This window comes from Podarcis liolepis (assembly GCF_965112155.1).
Source record: "Podarcis liolepis genome assembly, chromosome: Z".
In the NCBI taxonomy this organism is placed as follows: domain Eukaryota; kingdom Metazoa; phylum Chordata; class Lepidosauria; order Squamata; family Lacertidae; genus Podarcis; species Podarcis liolepis.
In genome coordinates, this window is record NC_139570.1 from 34511965 (window position 1) to 34530070 (window position 18106).

General features: G+C 44.4%; 1 long non-coding RNA gene across 2 annotated transcripts; it reads right to left on the reverse strand.

The window, feature by feature from the left end:
• Positions 1–9259: 9259 nt before the first annotated feature.
• LOC310698373 lies at positions 9260–17756 on the reverse strand. 2 transcript variants are annotated; one of them, XR_014521469.1, is made up of 2 exons: positions 17343–17756; positions 9260–9379 (listed from the first exon to the last, which is right to left on the reverse strand). It is a non-coding gene; the product is annotated as an uncharacterized lncRNA (long non-coding RNA). The 2 variants fall into 2 exon arrangements; XR_014521470.1 differs by lacking the exon at positions 17343–17756 and adding an exon at positions 12798–13967.
• Positions 17757–18106: the final 350 nt, after the last annotated feature.

The window sequence follows — 18106 nt, forward strand, 5'->3', positions numbered from 1 at the left end:
CTGTATCAATTACATTTCTATGGTCTGAGTCTGCCTTTCAGCAAATACAGCTCTATGGTCTTAACCCATTTCATATGTTAACTTACACTGTTCTTGGAAGTTATGTTTTATCTGCTAAATCTCCCCACTGATCTTGCTGGAAGCCAACACAGCTGCACAACCACAATAAGCAAGGCTTTGATGGAGGAGAGGCTGTACCTTCCTGTTTTGCCTCAGGTGGCAAAATGGGACTTCCCACCCCTGTTTACCACCATCTGGTATTCAGAGGTAGACTCCCCTTGGGTATGGAGGTTCTACTGTCACAGTAGACCTCCATATGGAGAACCCTGTTGGCCTGGACCAAAGGCCCATCAAGTCCAGCACCCTGTTATCCCAGTGGTCAATGAGATGCCCCATTGGGAAGACCTTAGCCCAAAGCCCTAAACAACCATGGAGCATGTTAGCTGAAATATGGGGCTTTTGATGATGCGCCTCTTTACACAGGTATTCCCTGGATCTCTCCACCTAAATATCCTGCTTTAATTGCTGTGGGATTTTAATGAGGTTGTTTCATAGTCTATTTTAATTATGCAAACATATATTTTAATGATCGAATGGAATTGTTGTATTATGAGCGTGTATAAGTTAACATTCTTCACTTTCTAAATCTTTCTTGCCCCAAGGGCAGGGCCGTCTTTACCCGGGGGTGCAAGGGGTGCACAGCACCCGAGCACTGAATTCTGGGGGTGCCAGGTGCCCACCGCTGAAGCCGCCTAATCTTTTAACTATCTACCTGTTATGAAATAATAGTTTTGATCAAGCTAGAAAAACAAAATACATATATACCTAGGTATTACCAAAATGTTTACCTACTGTTTCACTAAAGAACTTTCGACTTTGTGCGCTCATTTACCAAAGACACACCGTCCCAGCGGCGGCGCTTGTCATTCACAATGGCGGCGCTTGTCAAACTCAACTATGGTGCTTGTCATTCACAACAGCGCCGTGCACACAAAATTAACTCTTACATCAAAATATTATGTGTAAGTGTGGTGTCTGACATAAGCATAATAAAAGTTAATTTGGGGGCTACACTAAATTGGGGGGCGCTGGGTGGATCTTTGCACCCCGGCGGCGCATATGCTAAAGACAGCGCTGCACAAGGGCCATATTCCATTCTCAACCACAATCCAGGGGCCACATGATAGTAGTGGGTGAAACCAGAGGCAAAAGCAGGCAGACCAATGGATATAAGTTTCACCTTTGCACAGCAAACGATATTTTTGCACTTGCTCATGTGGCCCTCTCCATCCAAACTAGGAAGGGGCATGATCAGAGTGCAAGGACACATTTATTTAATTATTGCATTTATAGATGATACACAAGGTTTACGCCCCATCCTCATTTAATCCCCAGAACAACCCTGTGAGGTAGGTTAGGCTGAGAGGCAGTGACTGGCCCAAGGTCACCTCCTAGGGAGAGCTTCATAGCCGAGCAGGGATTTGAAACGGGTCTCTCCCAGGTCCTACCCTGCTGCTCTCACCACTACACCACACCAAGCCAGGCCAAAACACTTGGCATACAAAGGGGACCCAGCTCAACTTGTGGTGTAGTGGTACGAGTGCATGACTAGGACATGGGAGACTAGGGTTCAAATCCTCCACTTGGCCATGAAGCTAACGGTGTGAGCTTGGGCCAGTCTCAGCCTAACCTAACTCACACAATTGCTGTGATGATTAACTGTGGGGGAGAACCATTAATACCACCTTGAGCTCCTTGGATAATAAAAATGGGATGGAAATACAATAAACAAACATTTAAAAACAAGATTTTCAAGGCAGAAGTAGATATCCCTGACCCTGCTTTAGAAAACAGGTGAAGGCTGAGATGGGTTTCCAGTGATCCAGAGATACTTCCTTTCCTGTGAGTGAACCTCATCCCTCATTCAGGAGCGAACAGAACCCTCCCTTGGCTGAACACCAGCACCACTCCCCTTGCTATGATGACAACCAAACCAAGCTGTTTTCTACCAAACAGCCAGGAGCCGCTGTGTTGCCGCTCCAGAAGGACATAGGCAGGCAGCTGATGTCCCAAACAGCCTGCATGGAGGATAAAAACAGATCTTCAAATATTTGCTCCTCCTGACAAACTTCCCCCAGGGCTTGGGGGGGCGGGGTGTCACAGCTGCTGCCTTGACCACACACAAGAAGCTTTCCCCCTGCCAATACTTTTTAGTAGCTTGCTCGCAAGGCCTGGGGTGGGACGTGGGTATGTATACAGGCCAGTTTCAGAGGAAGCAGACACCCCTCTCTTGCTTTCTTCCTACCTAAACTAAAATGTAAAAATACAGGGAATGATCTTAGGGAAATGGCTGTAGCTCAGTAGTAGACTATCTGCCTTGCATGCAGAAGGTCCCAGGTTCAATCCCCAATAATGGCTCCACATAGAAGTGAGGGGAAATCCTGCTTGAAATGTCAGAGAGCTAGATGGATCAGTGGTCTGAACCAGTACAAGGTAGATCCTTGTGTTTCTGTTTAATTCAGTCTTTTATTCTGAACTAGGGTCACAAAGAGTTGGACACGACTAAACAACAACAAATGAGGACAGAATCTTACTTTGTTTTTATGGGCCACAGCTCACTTGCAGAATATTTGCCTTGCACACAGAAGGTCCCTGGTTCTTTCACCACGTCTCCAGATAGGGCTGAGAAAAATTTCTGCCTGAAACTCTAGACAGCCACTGCCAGTCCATGTAGACAGTACTGAGCTAGATGGGGCAGTGGTCTGAATCAGTACAAGGCATCTTCCTATAGGTTACCATATTTTTTGCTCTATAGGACACACCCGACCATAGAACACAACTTGTTTTAGAGTGGGGAGAACAAGAAAAAAAATTATCCCCCTCTCTGCGCAGTGCCCCTTCAGCGAAGCTGCAGGAGAAACAGAGCCCCTTCCATTTCTCCTCCTGCTTAGCTGAAGGGGCACTGCGCTTTAGCTGAAGGGGCACCTACCCTTCAGCGAAAGGAACCCGAAACCTCCGGAGCACAGAGGGAGCTCCCACTGCGCTCCAGAGGCTTCAGGCGCTATCTTTGAAGCCTGGAGAATGAGAGGGGTTGGTGCGCACTGACCCCTCTCGCTCTCCAGGCTTCAGTGAAGGCAACCCGAAACCTCCGGAGCGCGGCGGGAGTTCCCGCTGTGCTCCGGAGGCTTCGGGTTCCTTTCGCTGAAGCCAAGGAGCCTGCATTCGCTCCATAAGATGCACACACATTTCCCCTTAATTTTTTGAGGAGAAAATGTGTGTCTTATAGAGCGAAAAATACAGTATCTCCAATGCTAACCCTGCTCAGAGCAAACTCATGGAAATGAATGGCTACAACTCAGTTATGTCCATTGTTAGCTTATTTTTACTATATTTATTTGCTGCTGTTTTCCAACAAAAACAAAACCCACAGTGACTTACCAATAAATGAATGTTAAGAACAAGAATAAAACAGTATAAAATGCACGACAAATATATTTAAAAACATATCCAACTCCTGCTAAAAGTAAAATCCACAGGGCTGGGTAATAACATTTTTAGCTAGCACCTCTTGGACCAATTAAAGTTTCAGAGTCAACTCCAAGGGCAGCCCTATGAGGAATGCATTGCAGTTGTCCAGGTGCCCTACAATGCCAATGGATTTTTGTGCAGATTTTGTAAAAAATGCAAATCAATGCAGAACTGTGGCAGACCAAACTTGAGACTGGAAAAGCGAGAAATTGGATGAAACGGAAATGAACCGCCCATCTTTATACTGGATTCTGGTTGAGGCAGCATGACCATGAACTTCTGCAGCAATGGTCAAAGACTTGAATGTGCTATCTCTCTCTATCTCTCTCTATCCGGAGCAAAGTAATAGTTGCCTGTCGTCATTGCTCTGATTGTAGTCAGCCTTGATGCAGCTGCACCATCTGGAAGGTCTCTTCCTCTTGGTGGCTGTGGGGAAGGGGAGGGTTGTGCTGAGGCAGCTTGTTTCTTGCTGGGGGGGGGGGGGGTGAGGAAGGCTACCTGCACTGTAGTAGCCCCCTAGTCACCAGAAGAGAAAGTTTCCCTCCACTTCACCCCAGAAACTGGGTCCCACATGGATGTGGCAGACCGAGAAACAACTGCGACCCAAAACTGGAGGAAAAAACCACAAGCCTCCTTCCTTTTTACCCTGGGGTAACGGCCGGGATTCTTACACAACACCCTGTGCCTTCCAAAGCAGAACAGAGAAGGCTGCCCATATATGGAGTTGGACCACTGATCCAACTGGCCCAATATATCACCAACACTGACTGGCAGCAGCTCTCTGTGGTTTGAGTCTTTGCCTTGGCTTTACCCATGAGAGCCAGGGTTGGAACCTGGGACTTTCTGCATTTGGGGAGCGTGTGCTCAAAGTATGGCCCTTCCCCCCTAAAAATATAGCAAGATTCTAGTCCTCTTGGGTCTGAAGAAAGGTATGGATTAAATAGTAACACAGTAAGACGCCTCGTGGCTTTATTTCTTTTTTAAAAAAAATTAGGGGTACTCTCATTTTCCTACTCATATTGAAATATTGCCCCACAATGAGGCCAAACTTAGATGCACAAAATGTTTAGGGGTATGCGTACCCCTGTGTACCCCTCCCCCCCAAAAAAAGCACTGAGAAGCCTTATACTAAGTCAGGCCATTGGCCCTTCTAGCTCAGAAATCTCCATATTGACTTGGTGGTGACATGTGGCAAATGTGGCTGTTTTGAGCAGGGATTTGAAGGACCTGAGAAGCAAAGTGACACATCTGAATTCAGGGATTGAGTGCCAAGCAAAGGAGACACACAAGGGTCATACAGATCTCCCCCCCCCCCGCCCCGGAAGGTTATGGGCCCAGGAAACAAATAGATCCCAGAATGCAAAAATATTTTGCAGAAATTTTTATTTTACTTTCTAAGTAATTTTTGAACTGAGTTTTGTTTGTTTGTTTGTTTGTTTGTTTGTTTGTTTGTTTGTTTGTTTTTGTTTCCTGGTAGCCACAAGATGCCTTGCTTTGTTCTATTTTGAGAGGATTACCGTAACTCCCCACTCTTTCCTCTAACCCTTCCAATGCAACCAGACAGCAACTAGGCAAAAGAGCTTTATTTTCTTGTCGAGATTTTTGGTGCTTTATTCGTTTTATTTTTGACACTTTTTCCTGCCATCATTTTTGTTCTTTGGGGGATTCCCCCCCTTTTTTCATTTTTAAAATGAATAGCCAGAATTCCATAGCTGAACGAACTCCTGGACTGCCTAGTTTCACTCAGAGCAATTTCATTCTGTGGAAAAAGTGTTTGGAAGCCAGACTGAGAGTGAGAGGAATTTTGGAAGCAAAACCCAGAGAAGATGGCAACAGCAGAATGATCTAGCACTGTCTAGTATTCTGGATAGTATTTCAGATACTCATACGGTTCACACTAACAGATGTGATACAGCTGCTCAGATAACTGAGAATTTACAAAAGGCTTTTGGATTTACAAGTAATGTTCTCATTGAGCATGGAGGAAATATATATTTAAATTAAAGCTTGAATCCAAGAAGGACTGTACCATCAAGTAATAAGAGTTCCTAGCCATTATTGAGAAGCTAGAACTTTCAGATTTCAAACTGGATAATTAACTGAAAGTTTGCTATTTCCTTGGGGTCACTAGGAAGAAAATTTGAAACTTTTGGCCACTCTCATGGTTGACAAACCAAGGTTAACGCTAACTGGTGTGAATGTGCACTTGAGAGAGGAGTGTGTGGAGAGAAATCCAGGAATGGAAAACTCACTGAATGAAACTATGTGTCCCAGTCTCAGAGGACAGCCAAGGCTCCATCCAAAAGAGGTGTGTTTCATATGTAACAAAGAGAGACACGTATATAAATTTTGTGAAGCCCCCAAACCAACAAAATCCCCTTCATTTAAGCAACCAAGTCAAAATAAGAGGAGCATAAATATAAAGGAAGCAGTTTTCTGTTGCATGAGAAGAATCTAGCTGTAAACAGTTGTAATGTGAAATCTGGATGTTCTTCACATAAAAGTTATGATGAAGATACCTGTGTTCTCTTTGCTGCTGCATGGAATAACCCTTGAGTCAGAACTGTGGATTTTGTAAGTAAAGTTTATTAAACTTACTAACAGTGTAGGCTATTCATTGTGAGGGGGATAGAAATGGGAAAGCTCTGTAAGCAAACTAAACAAGATAGATAAAAGGGTCTAACAGCCTATTCTTCCATGCTGTAAGGTAAAGGTAAAGGGACCCCTGACAATTAGGTCCAGTTGTGGCTGACTCTGGGGTTGCGGCGCTCATCTTGCTTTATTGGCTGAGGGAGCCGGCGTACAGCTTCCGGGTCATGTGGCCAGCATGACTAAGCTGTTTCTGGCAAACCAGAGCAGCGCACGGAAACGCCATTTACCTTCCCACCAGAGCGGTACCTATTTATCTACTTGCACTTTGATGTGCTTTCGAACTGCTAGGTTGGCAGGAGCAGGGACCGAGCAACGGGAGCTCACCCCGTCGCAGGAATTTGAACCACTGACCTTCTGATCGGCAAGTCCTAGGCTCAGTGGTTAAACGCACAGTGCCACCTTCTTCCATGCTGTACTGCTACTTAACTTGCTACCTCTTGCCATGGGGTTAGATTAATCCATCATGCCTGGACATTGTGATTCATATGATGTGAAAAGCACAATGGGTTGTGTCTATTTTCAGAAGCTCCATGTCCACCATGATTTTTAGTTTAGAGAAAAGAGGTGCAAGAGGTGATGCACTACAAGTTTATGAAATGAAGCCTGGCATGGAGAGACTGGGCAAAGAACCCCTCCCCCTTCTCTCTTAACCCCTTCCCTCATGAACACCCAATGAAGCTGAATGTTGGAGATGCAGGTCGGAGAAAAGAAAGTTCTTCACACAGTAGAGAGTTAAACTATGGAACTCACTCCTCCAGAATGACCACCAAACTCAATGGCTTTAAAAGAGGATTGGGTGATGTCTATACTCTGCTTCTGAATACCATTTGCTAGAAACCACAGGAGGCATTTTGGGAAACGTTAATAAGGTCCAGCTTTTTTGTGTGGCTGTTCCCTTCCTTACTGTGTTGAGTGGGCTCTAAACCCAACTGGGATAATGAATCACCCCACTCTGAGTCTAAATGCCAAGCCATTCCTCTCGCTTCCTGCTCCTCATACCACTGTGTCAGCAGATATGGGGGAAAGGGTTTCAGGTGTTTTTGGGGGGTGATTATGCAGCAGCAGACATGCTATGATGAGTAGAAAGGTTTATGACAGTGTCTCATGGATGTTCCAAACTGATCAATTAGCACAGCTAATTCAAGCCCATCTTTCAAAGCCAGGATGCACTGGAAAGAGAGTATTTTATGACTACCTGGGCTTGGTCATGGAGTGGATGGTAGACAATAAACTACCAGTCAACCCAGACATTGTGAAGGCACTCTTGGTAGCTGGTTGGCCTTCCCAGTTAGAAGGTGTTCAACATGCCCTGAATGGGGTTCTACTCATTCTCCTTAAAGGAGCAGGCTCCTTTCCTGGTGGTCCTCTGAGACCAGGAATAGGGAAACTCAGAATGTGCACACACACATAACGATGCAGCCCTTGGTCAGTTCTGCACAATATCATAGAATCATAAAGTAGAATAGCAGAGTTGGAAGGGACCCTGAGGATCATCTAGTCCAATTCCCTGAAATGCAGGAATCCACCTCCCAACGGAGTCCATTCTACTGTCGAACGGCTCTTACCATCACAAAGTTATTCCTGATGTTTAGCTAAGACCTCCTTTCTCGTAACTTGAAGGCATTGGTCCCACTGTCCAGAGCAGGAGAAGACAAGCATGTTCCATCTTCCATGTGACAACCCTTTAGATATTTGAAAATAGATATCATATCTCCTCTCAATCTCCTCTTTCCCACCCTAAATATACCCAACTCCCTCAACTGTTCCTCATAAGGCTTGGTTTCCACACCCTTTATCACCTTGGCTGCAACTTGTCAATATGTTTCTTAAATTGTGGTGCCCAGAACTGGTGTGATGCCCACAGGTGTGGCCTGACCAAGGCAGAATAGAACACTACTATTACTAACCTTTCATATGCACACTATACATCTGTTGATGAAGCCTAGAATCCCATTAGTTGGTTTGTTTTTTTACTGCTGTATCACACTGTTGACTCATGTTAAGCTTGTGGTCTACTAAGACCACTAGATCCGTTTCATATGTACTACTTGCAAGTCAGGTGCCCCCCCATCTTATATTTATGCTGCTGGTTATTCCTGGCAAAGCGTAGAACTATACATTTCTCCCTTTTGAAATTCATTCCATTAGTTTGGGCCCAGTTCTCCAATCTGTTAAGGGCATCTTGAATCCTGATTCTGTCTTCTGCAGCATTAGCTGCCCCTCCCAGTTTAGTGTCCATATAGGAACTGGTGAGGAGGTGGCAAGCCCAAAGCAGTCACTCAACCAGAGATGCCTCAGGCAGCCTCCTCTGAATCTGCCATCAGCCATAACTGGGAGTGATTGAAAGATCTGAGGATATGTGATGCTGATATATGGCAGATTGTCCATCCTTGGCAGAAGCTGTCTAGGAAGAGGACAAGCACAGAGCAGAGACTCATGCAAAGACACAACTTGGAAGCCTCCCTTGGGTATTTATGCTGCATCTTTGCACTGGGAGTGCCTGTGTGATCCAATGGCACCAGAGGCCCACAATGCAACTACTTGCCCACCCCAGCAGAAACTGACTGGAAGATGGGAAACGCATAAGCAACATCACCTCATCCAGAGATGCATAGCAGCTTCCTCTGGCAATAAGCAATCCTGTCGCTCTCAGAACTGAACACTCCAGCAACAGTAGAGATGTGGATTGAGAGGGAGAATATAAACCCAGAGCTGTTACTCATGCAGAGACACAATTCGGCTGTTGGCATCTATGTGTCTCGGGAGACAATGGAGGAGTGTGCCTTTGGGGGTGAGGTCAAGCTGTTGGAAGGTTGCAGCGCCCACTGTGGTTGTAGGCCAATATGGGAGAGACATGTTTTGTTGCAGCTGGGGCAGATGAATTTGTCCGGTTGTGCATATGCAGATACACCATAGCATTTCTTCTCTCTGCACTCCTCTCAGCAGTCATTTCTCATCTGGTCACTGCTAATGGATACACAGCTTGACTGCCTCTCCCCAGGCACTGCAGTCGTCTGCAAGGGATTCCAACATGGCAGGGTTGAGGCTAGTGATGCAGAGACACAACTAGGCATGCTCATTTAAAACTAACATTTTTAATACGTGTATTTATTTCTTGTGGCAAAATTGGCCATTCTTCAACATCACTTTGGCCTGGCACACAGTTTTGGAAGAGCAGCTCTCCCTGGTTGTATGACCCCTGCAATGACAAGAAACACAGCAATCAGGGTCCCTGGTCCACCTGGAGACTTTCAACATAGCCTATTTAGCATAAGATGCAATCCTTTAGGAACATTTGCAGAGAACATTGCATGAGTCAGGTCTGATGCAACAATTTTTCCAAACCTTTATCTTTCCTCTCCCATACGCAACATACCGTATTTCGCCATTTATTCTGGTTTGGCTAAGAGTTCATTCCTCCTTTCCTCTGCTATTATTTGTTCATCTTCCTGCTGCTGCTTCTCTCCCCCTCTCCCCCTTTCTCTCCCTCTCTTTCTCTCCCTGTGCCTGGCGGCTTATGAGAGATACTACGGCATGAAAAGATATTCGCTCAAATAAAGTTGGATTGAACTATATTATTGAAAAAGTGACCTCCAGTGGTCACTGGGACATTCACTCATCAGCTGCAGGCAAGTAAAAAAAAGCTATTGCCGGGGACTTTTTCAGCCTAAGGGGGGACAGTGCCACGGATGACCGCAATGTCCTCCCCAGTCAACACCCCCCATATATATTAATACTTAAAACACACACACCACGATTTTCAGTCTTGCAAAGGTGTATTTCACACAGGCAGCACTCAGTCCCCAGTGGCACAAGGGTCACGATTGTAAGGTGTCATTCAAAAGGATCACAACACCTTTTATTCCACACACTCTTCCCCTCCCCACCTCACAACCCCCCACTGAAGCCCCATTCAGAAATCTATCCTTCTGGATAAGTCGCTGGTGGCTTATAGGAAACTCTAAAAAGGTAGTTTCAGAGGAAGTGACTTGGTTCACACCATGGGATCCACAGAAATCAGGGACGTGTCTCCTGCAAGAGGCCAGCATACTGACCAGCATTGTGGATGCTCAAATGCCCAGGAGTCTGTGCTCTCAGAAATGAAATGTTTGCTATTTCCCTTCCAGAAGCGGTCATAATCCCATGCAGCAGGCCTCCCATTTATTCAGATAGTTCATATCATATTCTGCTAGATTGCCTTTGGAACTTACACAGCAGCCTTGTAAGGTAGGACACAGCAGTGCTTGGAATGAACTGTAGATCAGTTTAACAAAGTTCACCAAATTAGTTTGAAAATCTCTGAATGATACCCGAAACCAATTCCAATAATTGCGGAGTGACTGGGGCATGAATTAAGTTTGTTTTGGGGAGGAGCTCTGAACAATTTCCATTTCATCTTCAAGTTAATTATTTTACATAGGTTTTTTAGTCCTTTTAGATTTAAGGTCATAATTGTTGGGGAAAATAGTTGAAAACATGCACATTCCACTCTTCATGTGTTTTGACGTTTTCTTAGGATGCTTTCAAACAACACTTTATTCCATCTTCCACATCTTCCGAGTTTCACATCTTAAGTGATCTTTCACATGGCACAAAACCACTTCTGGCTTGGAAGGTTCCATGAACCAGGGACCATAAAAAGAAAAAAAGATTGATTCCATTTTTTCCCGTTACTTTGAAAACCACTGTTATGTGTTTGTAGGGTGCCATATACCATGAATCTCTGGATTCAATAAAAACAGAATTAATCAAGGTTTGGGAAGTTAAACTGTGCCAAATTCTGAAGCCCCAGATACAGCTAGGCAAGCCTGGTGATAGCTTGTGGGTCCTTAGGAGAACAAAGCCTAGTAATGATCTGGGATGTTAAACCAGAATATTAACATCCAAAGAATGTGCTAGTCAGTAAATGGGTGGAGCCCCGTCTTGAGATGAGAGGCAGTTAGCATAACAAAATACGTATTTTATCAAAGTAATTGTTGAACTGAAATACAATTAAGAAGTAGTAAATGGGGAGTGGGGCAAGAGAGGGAGGCCCTAAGCTATAGCTTGTTTAGCTTATACGTGAGTCCAGCATCCTATTCTCACAGTGGCCTACCCTCAAGCAGGATCCAAGCAAAAGAGCCCTCTCCACTCCTGCTTTTTCTAGCAACTGCTATCCAGAAGCATTACTGCCTCTCTCCACTGTGGGAAGAGCATAGCCATCATGGCTAGTAGCCATAAATAGCCTTTTTCTCCATGATTTTTTCCAATACTCTTTTAAAACTGTCCAAGTTGTAGGCTATTACTGCCCTCTGAGGGAGTGGGTTGCACAGTTTGCATTGCGTGAAAAATGACTCCCCGCCTCCCCCCCCCCCGTCCTGAATCTTCCAACACTCAGCTTCATTCACTGTCCATGAGTTCTAGTGTTCTAAGAGAGGGAGAAAAGTTTTGTTGGCCACTCTGAAAACAGGATGTTGAACTAGATGGGCCACAGGCCTCCTGATCCAGCAGGGCTCTTATGTTCTTATTATTTCCATTGCTCACAAATTATTTAATTAATTCTTTTATTTGTATAGCTTTATATACTGTTTGAAATCTCTACGTGAAATGGTATAAAATGCTCATTTAAATACAGCAAAAAGCAGAATTTAAAAACAGTAGACCCAATAAAATTATGAAAATACAGATAAATTCAATATATTTTTAAAAACCAATGTGCACAATAGAATTACACATCTGGGTGGACTTGCCTGAACAAATGTGTTTTTAGACGGCGTCGAAATCAACAGTACAATAATATCAATATGGAGGGAGTTCCTAGGCACGGCCACACATGCAAGAATAGATGCTACAGAGAATAAGTGATGCTAAATTGTAGCTCTGTGTTGTTGGTATAATTTGGGAAATTGGGTGGAAGTGCTTGACCCATGTCTTGAGCAGCCCATCCCCTTAAGAAACTAGCAACCATCATGAACTCCTTTTTTTTTTTAAAAAAAAAAAGTTTTTCTGACTGTGGAATCTCACCCAGTAGCTCATTAAGCTTTTTGAAATCAGCCTTCTTAAAGTCAAGTGTGCATGTTTGACTACTCAGTTTTACCTTGCCTCTGTAATCATGAAACCCAGGAGGTCATGATCACTTCCTCCCAAGTTTCCCAGTTCAGTCAATCAGTTCTTTCCCCTTGGTGAGGACCAGGTTCGAGATACGATTATCCCCTTCTGGGAAATGAAATTTTCAGCAAGGGATTGGAGGAATTTGTTGGACCTTACAGTCCCAGCAGATACCGCGGCAGTTGAAGTCGCCCATCTCTACTGTAGCTCTCTTTTTTGAATGTTTAGTAATCTGCTCTAGGAAAGCATCAGAAAGCATCACCCAAGTCTTCAGTCTGGTTTGGTGGTCTTTAGCAGACACAGCAGGTCACTGCTGTTTCTCCCCTATGATTTTTACCCGCATACTCTCAATCTGCCTTCTGTGCTCCAAGTCATGGATCTCTTCACAAGTGCACACACATCCTTGAACAATGGAAGGCAGCTTCCCTTAGTATATTTAAGGAGTTTAGGGAGTTTACTTGCATATTCCCATAAAACAATCATAACCAATACAAAGCAGTTCACAGATTAAAAGTTCACTCCTGACTTACCTGCTAGTGTTCTCTATTCCTGGGCTCTTTATCAACAGCGCATTATTGGGAAAATCCAGAGCAAAATGGAAGTGATGTGGGTTCTAATAGGATTCAGAGCATGTGCAAGAGCTGGGGGGGGTGGAGTTCCTGTCAGGAGCAATCAGATATTTGAAGTGCTCCTTTTGGGGTGTCGTCCATGTCTACACCCAGCTGAGACTCCTGGAGCAAACCATCACACTGTATTACACAGCAGGAAAGGCTGTCAGAAGGGTGGGTGGGTGTATATATGTTGTTCATTTTTTGTGAGAACGCGAGACCAGAATCCAGGAAACCAGGGGCGGAAATCATATGATAAGCTACATTACAGGGTTCATTTCAACTGCAACAAAAAATTTTATTCTATGATCAAATAGGAATGGGTGCAGAATTCGGATCTGTTCACATCTGAAAGTGTGAACTGACTTCATTCACAATTGCCCAAACTCAGGGGTTGAGCACCGATAGCTATGGAAGAGAAATGGAGCCAAGAAAAGATAAAATGGAGATATTTATTAGCAGACTATGAGGAAACCAAATTATCTTTATAATGTGTAACTAAGGGGACCAAAAACAACAATAATAATCCATGCTCAATGGCCACAGAATGCTGACTGACAAAGGGTGGGGGTAACAACAATGCAATGGAGTATCCTGGGAGAGGGTGGCTGGCTGACCTGAACGCCTGAATAACACTCCACGCTGCAATATTTTGTTGCAGCTCTCACTTTTTGTTGCTCTAACTGCCTTATAAAATTGAGGGCACAGGAAGGAAAACACAGCTTTTCCGTTAATGAAAGAGCCTGTTTTGAAAACAAGAACCTAAGAAGAGCCCTGCTGGGTCAGGACAAAGGAGGCCCATCTAGTCCAGCCTCCTGTTCTCACAGTGGCCAACCAGGTGCCCAAATGGGAAGCCCACAAGAAGGACCTGAGAACAACAGCCCTCTGCCCACCTGTGGTTGCCAGCAACTGGTATTCACAAACATTAAAAGGTAAAGGTAAAGGGACCCCTGACTGTTAGGTCTAGTCGTGGATGACTCTGGCGCTCATCTCGCTTTACTGGCTGAGGGAGCCGGCGTACAGCTTCCGGGTCATGTGGCCAGCATGACGAAGCCGCTTCTGGCAAACCAGAGCAGCGCACGGAAACGCCGTTTACCTTCCCACTGGAGCAGTACCTATTTATCTACTTGTACTTTTTGGCGTGCTTTCAAACATTACTGCCTCCAAAAACAAGGTCTAAAAATGTTTCTATTCCAGATTCAATGTTATGCTTTTTATTTTATTTTTATTTTTAAAAAATATTTGTCACTAGATCCCTTGGTACTTGTCCCAGTTAACCCCCCCACACCCAATCTATTTAGTTGATTAAAAAAACATATATCTGAACTTTTGAGTCTCAAAAGTTTCCTCCACAAACATCCCAGTTGCACTGGGGTGGTACAAAGTCAAAATTTCCAATGCTAAGAGATGAAAGAATGAATGATGCATTCATCTCTTAAGACTGACAACTCTTGAAATAAAAGGGATGGAGAAAATATACTGATTTATGCAGCTTATATTATTACATAGACTGGACATTCAGACACAATTACGTCTGAACAAATTGACCAACAAAATGTCTACTTTCAATTTTGTAAACAACTAGATAAAAAAGAAAAGGCTAGCTCATGTTATGACACATATACTTGGAAACATTTTATTCCTATCTTTTAAAAAATGCAGCTGATTTTTTTTTGTTAGTTTTCTTTTTTGTTTGCTTTTTGTTTATTTGCTATTTGTATGTGTTTCTGATTTTTTTGATTGTTTGATTTTTTAAATAAAAAAATCAGAAATCACAAAAATCAGAAATCACAAAAATAAAAAAATCTGAAAAATCTGAAAAAATCAAGAATCAGGAAAAATCAATCAATTTTTTGTTTTATTTGTTTAGTTTGCTTTTTGCTTTTTATTTGCTTTTGTATGTGTGTTTTTGATGTTATGATTTTTTGAATTTTGAAATCAAAAAATCAGAAATCAGAAAAACCAGGAATCAGGAATAAATAAATAAAGCAAGTGAAGTCACTTATTTAATAAAAGAATATTGTGAAGCAGAGGGAATGCTAGAATGATTAAGGCTGCAACTCTTCCTACTGGCAATGAAGCTCTAATTTTGTTTGTCTAAATACTTAAGGGAAATTAATGCCCAACAAGCAAACAGAACCAATGTAGATTTCTGGGCCCACTCTACATTTGTGGGGCCTAAGTCTATACATAATTGGCAAGCACCCTTTCAAAATCAGTTGTTTCATTTCAGCTATACTTGGGCAATGAGCTGAAATCCTTTGCGGGGACAGGGGAGAGAATTGGAGCTGCCATTCTTTTAATTTGGGGGCATTCAAAAAAATGTGTGTGTACAGGAACTTTATTTTTATTCTTATTACTACTAAACCCCTTGCCTCCAAGGCACACATCTCCAGTTGCTTTCAGCTGGTAACCCACACAGACACATACCTTGGTCCACTCCATGAACTCCTGCTAGAAGCCCTTGCAAAGTCTACCAACGTTTTGTTATGTTCTACACAGTGATCTGTGTCAGAGGTTCTAGCCCACATCTTTGAAAAAGGCAGCGACTGGGTACCGCCAGGCAGCCCTTTGGGAGAGGGATGTCAAAATAAAAATCTCATCCTGTCTCCCCAATTATAAGCTGTTTGACGATGGAACGGACTCCCTCATAAGAAGGCGCAGGCTCGTTTTCTGCTGTTCTGGAGAGTAGGAACCAAACCAAGGGATTCAAATGACAAGGAAAGGAGATTCCAACTAAGCTTTAGCAAGAACTTTCTGAACGTCAAGAGCTGTTCAACGGGGGAACAGACTCCCTTAGAAGGTGGTGGAGACTCCTTTCTGGGAGGTTTTAAGTTGGATGGCCATCTATCCAGGATTCTTTAGTTGTGAATCTTGCATTGCATGGGCTGGACTCAATGGCCTTGGGGTACCTTCGAACTCTACAATCCTATGATTTCCTTCCAGCTTCAGGTATGCAAAAATGAATCTTTCAAAGTTTTGATAACTCAGGGACAGGGGACTTTTGTCAGCTTTCTGAAGGCCACATGTCAACGAGGGTGGGCCAAGTCACTGCAAGGCCAGCTCCAATCAAGCAACTCGCTCCAGCAGCTCCTGCTTGCAGGCTTCTTATAATAGACATCTGGTTGGCCACAGTGAGAACAGGATGCTGGACAAGATGGGCCATTGGCTTGATCCAGGATTCCTCTTATTCCCAAGCAAGAGCCAGCTTGCAATATGCTTTTAAAAGCATCATGGCTACACAGATTTCCTGGGAGGAAATGTATTTCATATAATCATAGAATTGTAGAGTGGGAAGGGACCCCAAGAGGCATCTAGTCCAACCCCCTACAAAGCAGGCATCACAGCTAAAGAACCCCTGACAGATGGCCATCTGCTTAAAAACAGCGTAGGATTGGCTTTCGTTCTTAGTTCCTGGAGTGCTTTCATCCCTGGAGCCTGCAGTGCAAGAGAGCTGAAACTGAGCAGCCAACTAGGGCATCTGCATGCCAGCAGGGGCACACACTGCGTGGGATGGGCCTGCTTTTGGAATAATAATAGGGGGTGCTCTGAGCACACCTCTAAGGCTCTTCCAGGTAAAGAAGAAGGGGCATGGAGGATAAAACAAGCAGGCCTTGCTCTTTGATCAGGGTAAGGATGCAGCTCAGCAGCAGGCCATTGGCTTTGAATGCAGAGGTTCCCAGGTTCAATCCCCAAGGGCATCTCCAAGCAGAGCTGGGAAAGACTTTCAAGCCCTAGAGAGCTATTGCCAATGAGTGCATGTGGTAGTGAGCAAGGTGCAGGGGAAGGCAGCTTCCTGTGTTCAACATTCGGAACCATGAGGACTAGAATCTTGCTTTATTTTTAGGGAATGGGCAGCAGCTCAGTGGTAGAGCATCTGCTTTGCACACAGAAGCCCCAATACCAATGACTGAATCGGCAACCTTCTGCATACCCTACCTTCCAGGGAGCCAGGCTGTTGTTCCATTTAGCCCAGTCCTGTTGCACTGACCAGCAGTAACTCTCCAGAGTTTCACGAAGTTTTTCGCCTGCCTTGCTTGGAATGCCGGAGGGGGGCTGGACCTGGGAACTTCTGCATGCAAAGCAGGTGCTCTACCACTAAGCCAAAGCACCTCCCAGGAACAGAGGGGGCTGCTTTTTACCAAGTCAGACCACTGGTCCAGCTACTTCAGAATCCTCGCTACTAACTAGGGGACCTTCTGCATGCAAAGCAGCTGCTCTGTGGGGGGTGGGGGGGGAGAGATCCAAAAGTCCGATCCCTCCTTGCATCTCTTCCCAAAGCTTCTTCCTCCTGGCTGGATCTCTTGTAGTTTTTTCCGTGGGCGAAGGCAGGCAGGCAGGCGGTTACGGCAGCCTCCCGGAGGCTCATTGATCGCCCAAGGGCAGAACCAACCAAACCAAAAAAAAGGGGGGAATTTATTAATTTGGGTTCTTTCTTTCTTTTTCTTTCTCTTTTTCACAGCTCACATTTCTTGCTCTGAAAAGCGTCTTCGGCTGACGCGGAGGCTTCTCTAAGGCCCAAAGTGCAAAGCCCAGCCCGGCTGGCTTCCTCCTCCCCCGCGGCGGCTCCTGCCCATTCCCGCCGGATCCCCCCACGCTCCAGATGTAAAAAGGGAGGCGCCGAGAACGGGCAGAGACTCCCCGCGGGCAGTCGCGAGGAAAGGGGTGGGGGCGAAGGAACTGCAATTCCCAGCATGCCTTGCTGCTCGCTTGCTATGGAAAGCCCGGAGGAGAAAGACCCCCCTCGCTGGGGATTGTAGTTTTTTATTGATGAGGGTGATTTTGCTGGGAATTGTAGTCTTTTATTAATGTTGATTATGATGGGAATTGTAGTCTAGTTATTATTAATAATAATAATTGTAGTTTATTATTATTTTGCTGCCAATTGTAATCTATTCTATGATTCTGCTTTTATTACAGTATTGGGAATTGTAGTCTGTTATTATTATTTTGCTGGCAAGTGTATATTATCATTTTGCTGGCAATTGCAGCCTATTGCTAATTAATATCAATTTGCTGAGAATTGCCGTCTGTCATTTATTATTATTTATATTATCATGGCAATTGTAGTCTCTTATTTATCATTATTATTATTTTGCTTGCAGTTGTGGTCGCCGTCATTATTAGTATTATTTACACGTGTGCGTGCGTGCGCGCGCGTTTTTAAAGTTCACCCCTAGAGGGGGGCGCCTCCTTTGGGGGTGGGGGGCGTCGGAGAGGGGGCGCCGAGA